General features: G+C 36.4%; 1 pseudogene; it reads right to left on the bottom strand.

The window, feature by feature from the left end:
• Positions 1-39: 39 nt before the first annotated feature.
• LOC146451755 (Golgi SNAP receptor complex member 2-like) lies at positions 40-8,890 on the bottom strand (annotated as a pseudogene).
• Between the last annotated feature and the right edge of the window lie 353 nt (positions 8,891-9,243).

The raw sequence follows: 9,243 nt of genomic DNA on the forward strand, positions 1-9,243 counted from the left end.
ATGCAGAGAGAACAATAGAATTTCATGGGGATCAGTAACTATTATTTGATAAGCTACTGGCTTATCCTTGAATATCATGTGAGGTACTTGACGACTAAGAACATAATTATACAGGTTACGATCATTCCTCCAAACGCAATCCATTTGTCCTAATAGGAAATACAGAGAAATAAACACATCATTAGGCTATCTATGGAAGACATATAATAGTTGCGTATCTAGAATTTCTGTAAGACAAGAGGCTAGAACTACAGACAAACTTTAGAACAGTCGCTTTTTTTCCCTTGACATTCACATACATGTGAAGAGTAAAGTGAATATACGAGGTAAAATACATTGAAAGCATAACTTGTGATGTGTAATTGCGAGATATGAACATGCAAGGCAAGAAAAACTCTCCAGTCTCTTTCTATTTTCGCACTTGTTCCAGGCTTTCCCTTCAAAGGCCGTGCATTGATACGACATGCAACGCAAAAAATTTCGCAGTCTACCATTTCAGTCTCATTTTTTTCTGAACAATGAGTGGGACCCTAGCTCCCAAGCATCCCCAGAAGGCAATAGTGTTTTAGATATCAATGCAAAATTTTTATAGCATGCACAACGGGTTCATCTTGTTTCCCTACTTTCACGAAACGAATGCACAAGTTTTTATTGTAATAATCCTGATTTGATCATGCCCTACATACGCAGCACTATTTTGTATTAATTTTTATTGCGTTTTCGAAGTGACCTCTTTATATAAGCTTGATGGTTTCTTGAGGTCTCCTCGCCAAATCGTAATTGCTCCTTTTGTATTACTATATCATGTTTTACAGCAAATAAAATAAAATAAAATAAAATAAAATAACTTAATAAATAAATAAATAAATAAATAAATAAATAAATAAATAAATAAATAAATAAATAAATAAATAAATAAATAAATAAATAAATAGCATTTTCCTTTATCTTTTTTGTGCTGAGCTTTTGACTTGTGATGAGTCAATGACAGGATAAAATGCTGACGCCAGGCACAAGTCTTGAAAAACTGGAAACTCACAATCAGCTTGTTCTAAATCCTAATATGTTTTAATTGCAAACGAAGCAATGGATAAAGCAATGGATAAAACATTGGGACAGTGTTTCCTGAAGGAACTCAAGGCCACTTGCACACATTCCTGTGAATGTGAGCTGAAACAGCAAAAGCGCAATCTGCACCAAGCCCTTCATTTGCACCAACAAACAACAATACTTGTGTTGCCCTCTTGTCAATCAGCCTCATAACAGTGTTAGACAAACCAAGCGTGCTGGCAATATCCAATATTCTTTTATGAGCTCCCTGTTGAAAGACAGTTAATTGGCAAATTTGCTTTGATGGCCAGTTGGAGAAAACTAAGCGTAAACCAGTGAATAAAACCAAAGAGCAAGGTTCACTAACAAAACCAAAGGCCACATGCAAATATTTAGCCACTTTTCAAGCGAAATGAAAAAAAAAGCAGCCTAAAATTTGGAACAAAACGGTTATGCAATCAGCCTTCAAATGTTTTTGATACAAATGGAAAAAATATAGACACCAACTTCAAGTTAATGTAATATGTTCTTGATTTCCTTCCTACATAAAATTTGTAATAACTTAGTGCAGCTTGTTTTTTCTTTAAACATTTACTTCATGGGTGAAAAATAAAAAAATACAGTAGATATAAACTACATCATAAAAAGGTGTCAAATAAGAATCAAAACTACCTTAAAGTTCCTTCGTCAAAATACTACTCAGTGGAATGTCATGTGTAAATGAATTCATTATTAAGTTACTGGAAATTTAATGAGCTTACTTTTAAAGTTATACGTTAACCTTTCAAACTTGTCAAAATACTAGATCCACTGATCAATAAATCACTTATTCCTCTGTCTGCATTTTGAAGTGAGGTGTTATGCTGTAGTTCATGGTCTATCATGATAGATGTTTCGCCACTATCCTAAAAAACAAATAACACAATCTAAACAGTCAAGTACAGCTGTTCACATCATCATCATTAACGACATCATCATCATTATTACAATCTTTGACATCATCATTCTAAAATGAAGTAATGTTTGAAACACAAGCAGCAGTGTTTAATCATGCGCTGCGAGTTTTTGAATGCCTTCAAAAACATTCCTGGAAAAGCTGTGTCAAAAGAGTTAATAACAATGATGCTTTTGTGAACGTTGGAAATTAACAATACAAAAAAACATAAAACACCACATACTACATTACTTGCAAAAAATTTCGGACGTTTAATTTCCGGCCACTTTTTCCCTCATTTCGGACAACTTTCGGACAAAAATTTCCGACACTGCGCTGAAACATACCCAAAGTAAATTTACGACTAAAAAACATGAATTTGACTGGAATAAAATCTGTGAAAATGATAGTTTTACTGTACCTTCAAGGTTTTACACCAACCAGAAAATAACACAAACTCAATCAAGCTTATGCCTCAAGCAGTGTCTCAAATACTTACCTCTCCAAAGATAAAAAGAACAATTGAGCACAGCCACCTAATCCGAATTCTGAACATATCATGCATATTGGCTTTGAATATGTGATGCTGTCGCCCAGAAAGTACTTTTAAAGTTTTATACTATACTGTAAAAATTTCGGACGGTTTTATTTTCGGACGCTATTTTTGTCCGAAATTAACGCTAATTTCCTATAAAAACCTTTGCAAAATATCAACATGTATTTACTCTCCTTTCTGTTCTATGATACCTAGCTGGGAAAATTTGTTTAAATATCAGAACATGTCATCTTTTGTGATCATTTATTTGTTTCTCATGACCTGTATGTTTGAAAATGTAGTCATTAGGTAAGGAGAAATTAGATTCTGGTCGAGTTAGATGGTTAACCTATAACCCCCAATATCACCTAGTAAGCTTAACACGGGGCAAAACAGCATTCATAAGAATTCTGATTCTGATGGCTTACATCTGAATGGTAACACTTGGGGATTTCTTCCACTGATTCTGGAAGTAAAAACACACATCTAACATACTAAAAGTAACGTAGCTTACATTAGTTGTAAACCTTCTGTTTAAAAGTTCCTCTCTTTCTTTTCCCTCTTGTTCCTGCCAAAAGAATCAATGTTATCAGCCACAAAAACAACAATTTTAACACAAGGTCTTTTTATTCCAAAAGAAGAGGACTCTACATGGCAACAAGTTTGTCATTATACGGTGCTGCTGCTCATGAAGACTGGATGATTATTATTTTTTTTGTTAAAATAATTTCTGAGGTTAAATTTTATTATTGGAGGCATCCTTACTGACAGATTGTTGTTGTATGTTTAAATAGCCTGTCTCATATTTTACAAGCTTTTACTAAAATTTAGCAAACCAGCCAACCACCCAATGCTATGAAAAGTACACAATGAAAATTCTCGGAAAACAATTTCCAAGCCCCCAGCAGGAATCAAACCTGCAAACTTCCAGATACTAGTTTGGATGCTCTAAGCACTGAGCTATAGGTGACCTCAAGCCTGACCTGTTCACCATATGAATGACCCATAGATCAGTTATTAGAGCATCCAAACTAGTATATGGAAGGTTGTGGGTTCGATTCCTGCTGGGGGCTTGGAAATTTTTTCCTAGAATTTTCATCGTGTACTTATTGTTGTCTATTTCATTTTACTAAAATGCAAATAATAATAAAATAATCAAACTTAATCCATGGAAGATTTAGGATGTGTTTCTTTGGAAAAATCCAAATCCGGATTTTTGACGTAAGGTCACTTGGGCCATGTTGCATCCAAGGAACCGACGTATCTTTACCCAGAGTAGATTCATTAGTTCCTTTGATACACCATGATCTGAGTGATCTTGAATCAATAATCCGGATTCGGATTTTTCCAAAGCTAATTATGAAGAACAGGTTAAGAACTTGTAAGCCAACATGCTTACTGGCAGTAAAGGTAACAATGTCATTATTGTTATATGTACCTTCATCATCTTCCGATGTTTGTAGTTGTTAAGGCCTGTTTTCAAACGTCTCAAATCATACGTAAGTTGATCCACTTTTCTGTGAAAGCATCAACATAAAAAAATAGTATATCTCAGTATCAAGTTGGTATAAAATTTGGGGTGAGATTTGGACATCAGCATGACCTTAATCTTTTCAAACAGTGTGTGGGTTCTTTCACGTCCTACAGATTATATCTCTCTGTACTGTCCTGTAAGGCAAATAATTAAAAAAAGAAAAGGTTTGTCAGAGGGTGTAGTCCTACACCTTAAGTGGAAGAATTCATCAATAGCAGTTCACAAGGGTTTGTGGAAAATGTCTTTTTTTTGTCCATGGTTCTCAAGATTATAAACCCCATTCCAGTTTCTATTGGTGATCAATAAATTAATTTTCCTTTAAAGCCATGTCTGTTATTTTGCTTTATCTTGTTGCTGCAATAAGTTGATTTTGGATGAATAATTTCAACCCTTATACCTAATTTTGTGCCAATGAGAAGAAGATTTAATAACCTTGCAATTATTTCATTTTAAACAGAAGAAACTTTCAGAAAGACTTACATTCGAGCACTCTGCTTTTTCTGTGGCGGTTCTTAATGTTAATAAGGATGGTGAGTCGGTCCCAGTTCACTTAAGCTTGTTCCAAGTTGTGTTCTATTTCTTGTTCAACAGCTGCACGACAAAAAAAAAAAAAAAACAAGTGAATACATACATCAGTCTATATCTAGACACAGTTAAAGGGCTAAAGCATGGGGAAGGGTTGGAGGCAGTTGTTTGATCACAACCTTAGAAAGACAAATTAAGAGACAGATTAAAGCAAAATAACCCCTTATGCCCCAACAAAATAACCAGCATCTAATTTCTTCTCACAATGTCACTACCCTAAAGTTTGGATAGTAACGACGCTCCGAAAGTAACGACGCCCCGAAAGTAACGACCCCCCCGAAAATAACGTCAAAACATTGTGGCTTCTAATAAATCCCGAAAATAGCGAGTCCCCAAAAGTAGCACCCCCCTCCCCACCAAAAAAAGTAGCGACTCCCCCAAAAAGTAGCAAGACAAAGTTGGTTTTTAATTATGTTATACCCATACTGAATGCCTTTATTGTTTTCCAATCCATAGTCAAATTATTAATATGCAATGCTAATATCTTCAGTTGGTGCATTGACAAATTGATCATGATAAGGCACTTTCAACAAAGGAAAGCCTTAAACCATTATCCGCCCTTGACATCAGTTCACTGATGGCATAATGTGAAAACTAAACTGGTACAATTTGGTATTAACAAACAGGAACGTTTCTTCAAATTAAAATTAAAAACTCTATATACTGCAATATAAGATGCATTGGACTGTGCCATGGAGTAAAAACACTGAGTTTAGTTTCCTCCCCTGAGTCAGAAAAGAATTTGATTTCCTCTACATCGGCTGATTCATTCATGCAGTAGTGCGGTAGACCATTGATGTTTATTTCACTGTCCCTGCTACCAGAAATGGGCAGTGCAGTACCACATTTTACGAATGAATCGATAACTGTCTTTCAGCTGACGTGAGAACTCTTGCCATGCTGTGCCCACCCATTTTGTGAAAAGCACACATTGATAACCAGCGCTTAATTTTTCACTCATAAATAGCTCTGGATTTGTGAACAAGTGTTCCGTAGTGAGTCTGTCAACACTCTTCTTAAATTCTGCATTGAATGCAACATCGAGTAATTGAATCTTGCTTGGTGGGCCTGCGTGGAGCTGCAAGCCCCAATGTCATCTGGCACTCTTACATCAGAATGGTCTTTATTCTGTATGTTGTACTTTGAGCTCTGTGCGAATCATATAATTTTTCATTTTGGAAAAAAGAGCTAGCGCTAGCTTTGTTTCATGTTTTTTTTTTGTTCCCCGAAAATAATGTCTCCCCAAAAGTAACGAGCCCCAAAAGCTGATAATTTTTATAATGAAAGTAAAGAGGGTCGCTACTATCAGAACTTTATGGTACATCATCAAACATTCAGATCATAAGAGTAAAGGAAATGATCACCAAGAATGAAAATTGTTTTTTCTTCCCTTCGGAAAGAACCCTGGTTTTGGCTGGTTGCATGACACCTAAAATGTGTTCTGGATGAAATTCCCTGTAAAGGAGGGGCATTAAAGTGCACAATATTAACGCTTTATTATTTATTAATTTTTTTTATCAATGGGCGGTAAAGTGTACAATATTAAATTGCTTTAAATAAATGTAAATATGCGAAAGATATATTTTGAACAGTGGATGAAAGATCAAATAGAAGAAAGATCCTCACAGAACACAACTAGGGTTCTTGATTTCTTGAAGAAGGAACAGAAAAGGACCCTGGGAAGAAAGTCTCGGTGTTCTTACAGTATGGCTAACAAAGTGCTTGAGGGGGGGGGGGGGGTTTCTCCTATATAAAAGTAACAGTGGTGATCTTCAGAAATTTTGAAAAGGTCCCCTAAAAAGTACCAGAATTCTGTTTTGTGGGCATGGTCTGAATAAATTTTTTACTCCCAAGAGGTACCAAGTCAGTTGACTGACTGGGACTGGGATGAGAGGGGGGGATGCCCAATGCCCAGCTAGTGTTGTGGAATATGAAATCCTTGGCAGAAATGGGGGAAGGGTGAGAGGGACACAAAACCAGCTGGGAAATACGGGAACTATTGTAAACATGTTAATGCTCTCTTACCATGTAACAAGTCTGGATGTGTTGTACTTAGCTTGCTCAGCAGTCCTTGTACCCCAACAATTAGCCTTAAGTAAGAACAGATACAAAAACATCCAGAGCATTAGTTTTCATGGATGCAACAACTGAACTTGACAGTGGCTTGCTTTATTTATGCGTCAATTTTACACTTGTTTCATGTATTTTTCCTATATGAAAAAATGAGATTCAATTATAAAAGACCATAAAATAAAGGCATAAAACCATGGTCTATTTTTTACTTCTACTTGTTCGCAGTTAATCCACAAAAGCAAAGGCCATAATGTTAAGATCATAGGGTGCTAGAGTAATAAAACAAAATAGGATAAATTAATAAATTGACCATGCAGTGGTGCAACTCTATGCTAATAACTATAAGCTTATATAAAATACGCTGAGAGCATATTTCTTAAATCTACACTGTAGCCATCAGTTGTGTAAGTGTCCCATGTCATTTAATTTAAGTGTTCTTGAAGATCATAGAGGCTCCTTTTATAAGCTTTTGTACTACATTTCATAAAGTTAAGGACGGTGCCTACTTTGTTACTGCGCATACATTCTGCGCATCTCAAAATACTTGGGTTTCCAATGGGTGATGCCTACTAATATGGGGATATTGTTATGCCGTTTAAAACTATTTGTATCCAGAAAAAAAATTGGGGGTAACCATGCATTTTTCAACAAAGCTTCAATTTGGAAAATAACGCCATACATTACTTTGTATTTTTCTGTTTTTTAAGAATAATTGTTGCTTGAATATCTCTTAAAAATGGCTTGAGAGGAGGCTTGAGCTTCCCCCCCCCACCAGAATTTTTGGAAGATTAAAAGCAATGTGCCCAAAAATATATAATTAAAACAAATTAATGTTGAATTCTGACGCTGCAAGTGCCTTTTCACAACCTTTAATAGTCTGTTTACTACCAGTCAGTTTCCTTCGCTAACAGGCACTCCTACCTTGTGAATCGGAAATAAGAATCAAAATGGATTGGAATCAACCAATCTGAAGCCGTGAAAGCTGTCGAAATAAACAACTTGTTTTCTAAGACATCCGCTCATTTTAAGCAATACAAATGTCCTTAGTTTATACAATTTAGTGTTCCCGCGTTGTCACACAAAAAAGCAACACAAATATGTTCTCAAGACCAGAGGAAAAAAAATTCTCCTGCAGTCGGATTCTTACTGCCCGATTCCAAATTTAAAAAGGGAAAGAAAAATCTGTCGTCGTTTGTCTACGCCTTTCAAACGTGAAATTAGGAAACTTCACGTAGTAGTCCACGTTAAAGAAAGGGCAAAAACATGACCTGAGAGTGTCACTGATCCAGGTGCAAAGTTATAGTTTTACTTACTAAATCTACCGGTTTTTTATGTTCTCGTTACATCTTAAACTCCCAAGTCAGTCCGTTTTTGAGTGACAGGGGTGGAGGACGTGGGGTGAGGGGTTGGGGAGTTAGAGGTGAGCTAATGTTCGACAAAAAGTGTACAAAACGAAATGTAAGTAAGCGGACTTCATTTAAGACAGGGTGGCCCAATCAGCTACGGGGCTGTTATCCTGAGGGGCCCTGTATACACCTAAAATCATAATAGCAAAGTAATGAATTACAATGAACGCTTGTAGTCTAAAAACTTGTGGTCTGAGAGAAAAAAATACAATATATATGACTCTAATAAACACTTTTGGGCTAAAATTACAAGATAGAAAAAATAAATAAAACATTTGCAAACTAAGAAAAATCTATGCATAATCGTGTTTCATCATAAGTCGCTTAAAAGCCTCCAAGGACGCTTCCCGTTTGTATGTTTCAGGTAATGAGTTAAATAAAATCGCTCCGGAGTATCTAAAAGTTCTCTTTCCGGGGCTAAGTTTGGGTCTTGAAGGATGAATGTCTTCACGCCGACGTATATTGTAATTATGGAAAATGTGGTTTCTATTAATGATCAGAAAGATACTAGGGCACTAAATCATTAAGACATTTGTAGACTAAGATAGATTTGTTCCCTTTCCTGATAGTTTCTAAGTTAGGCCATCCTAGTGTCTTGAGAGCTTCGCTGGTGCTTGCTAGTCTGACAATTATGCGTGCAGCTCGATTTTGTAGGCGCTGTGTCGCTGTTACCTACTCTTGCACTCAACATACAATTCACCCCAGGCCGTGTCGGTGTAGCACACTACTGGTAATACGAGACAGTTGTATCCGCATTTCGCTGCGTTAGACATGATCGGATGCGGCCGAGTAGACCCAAGCACTTGTTAACATTGGTAAACACTTTACTAACATACTCTTTCCATGAGAGGTGTTCGTCAAGGGTGACCCCTAAATAGCAAAAATTTCTCACCCTTTCGATGGCATTTGCAAGTTTCTGCAAGTTAGTACCAAAAAGCATACATTTGGTCTTCGCGAGATTTAGAACAAGCTTGCTGTTTTTCATCCACTGTTAAACTCTTTGGAGGGCTTCTTGTATTTCTGTCATGATGCAGTCTGACTCCGAGCCAGTGGTATATATGACGGTATCAGGCATACATGCTGATATTGGATCACAGCAAGCACTGAGTAAGGGGTCCAGTAAAAG

This window comes from Pavona decussata, unplaced genomic scaffold (assembly GCF_977016875.1).
Source record: "Pavona decussata unplaced genomic scaffold, jaPavDecu1.1 SCAFFOLD_386, whole genome shotgun sequence".
Classification (NCBI taxonomy): Eukaryota; Metazoa; Cnidaria; class Anthozoa; order Scleractinia; family Agariciidae; genus Pavona; species Pavona decussata.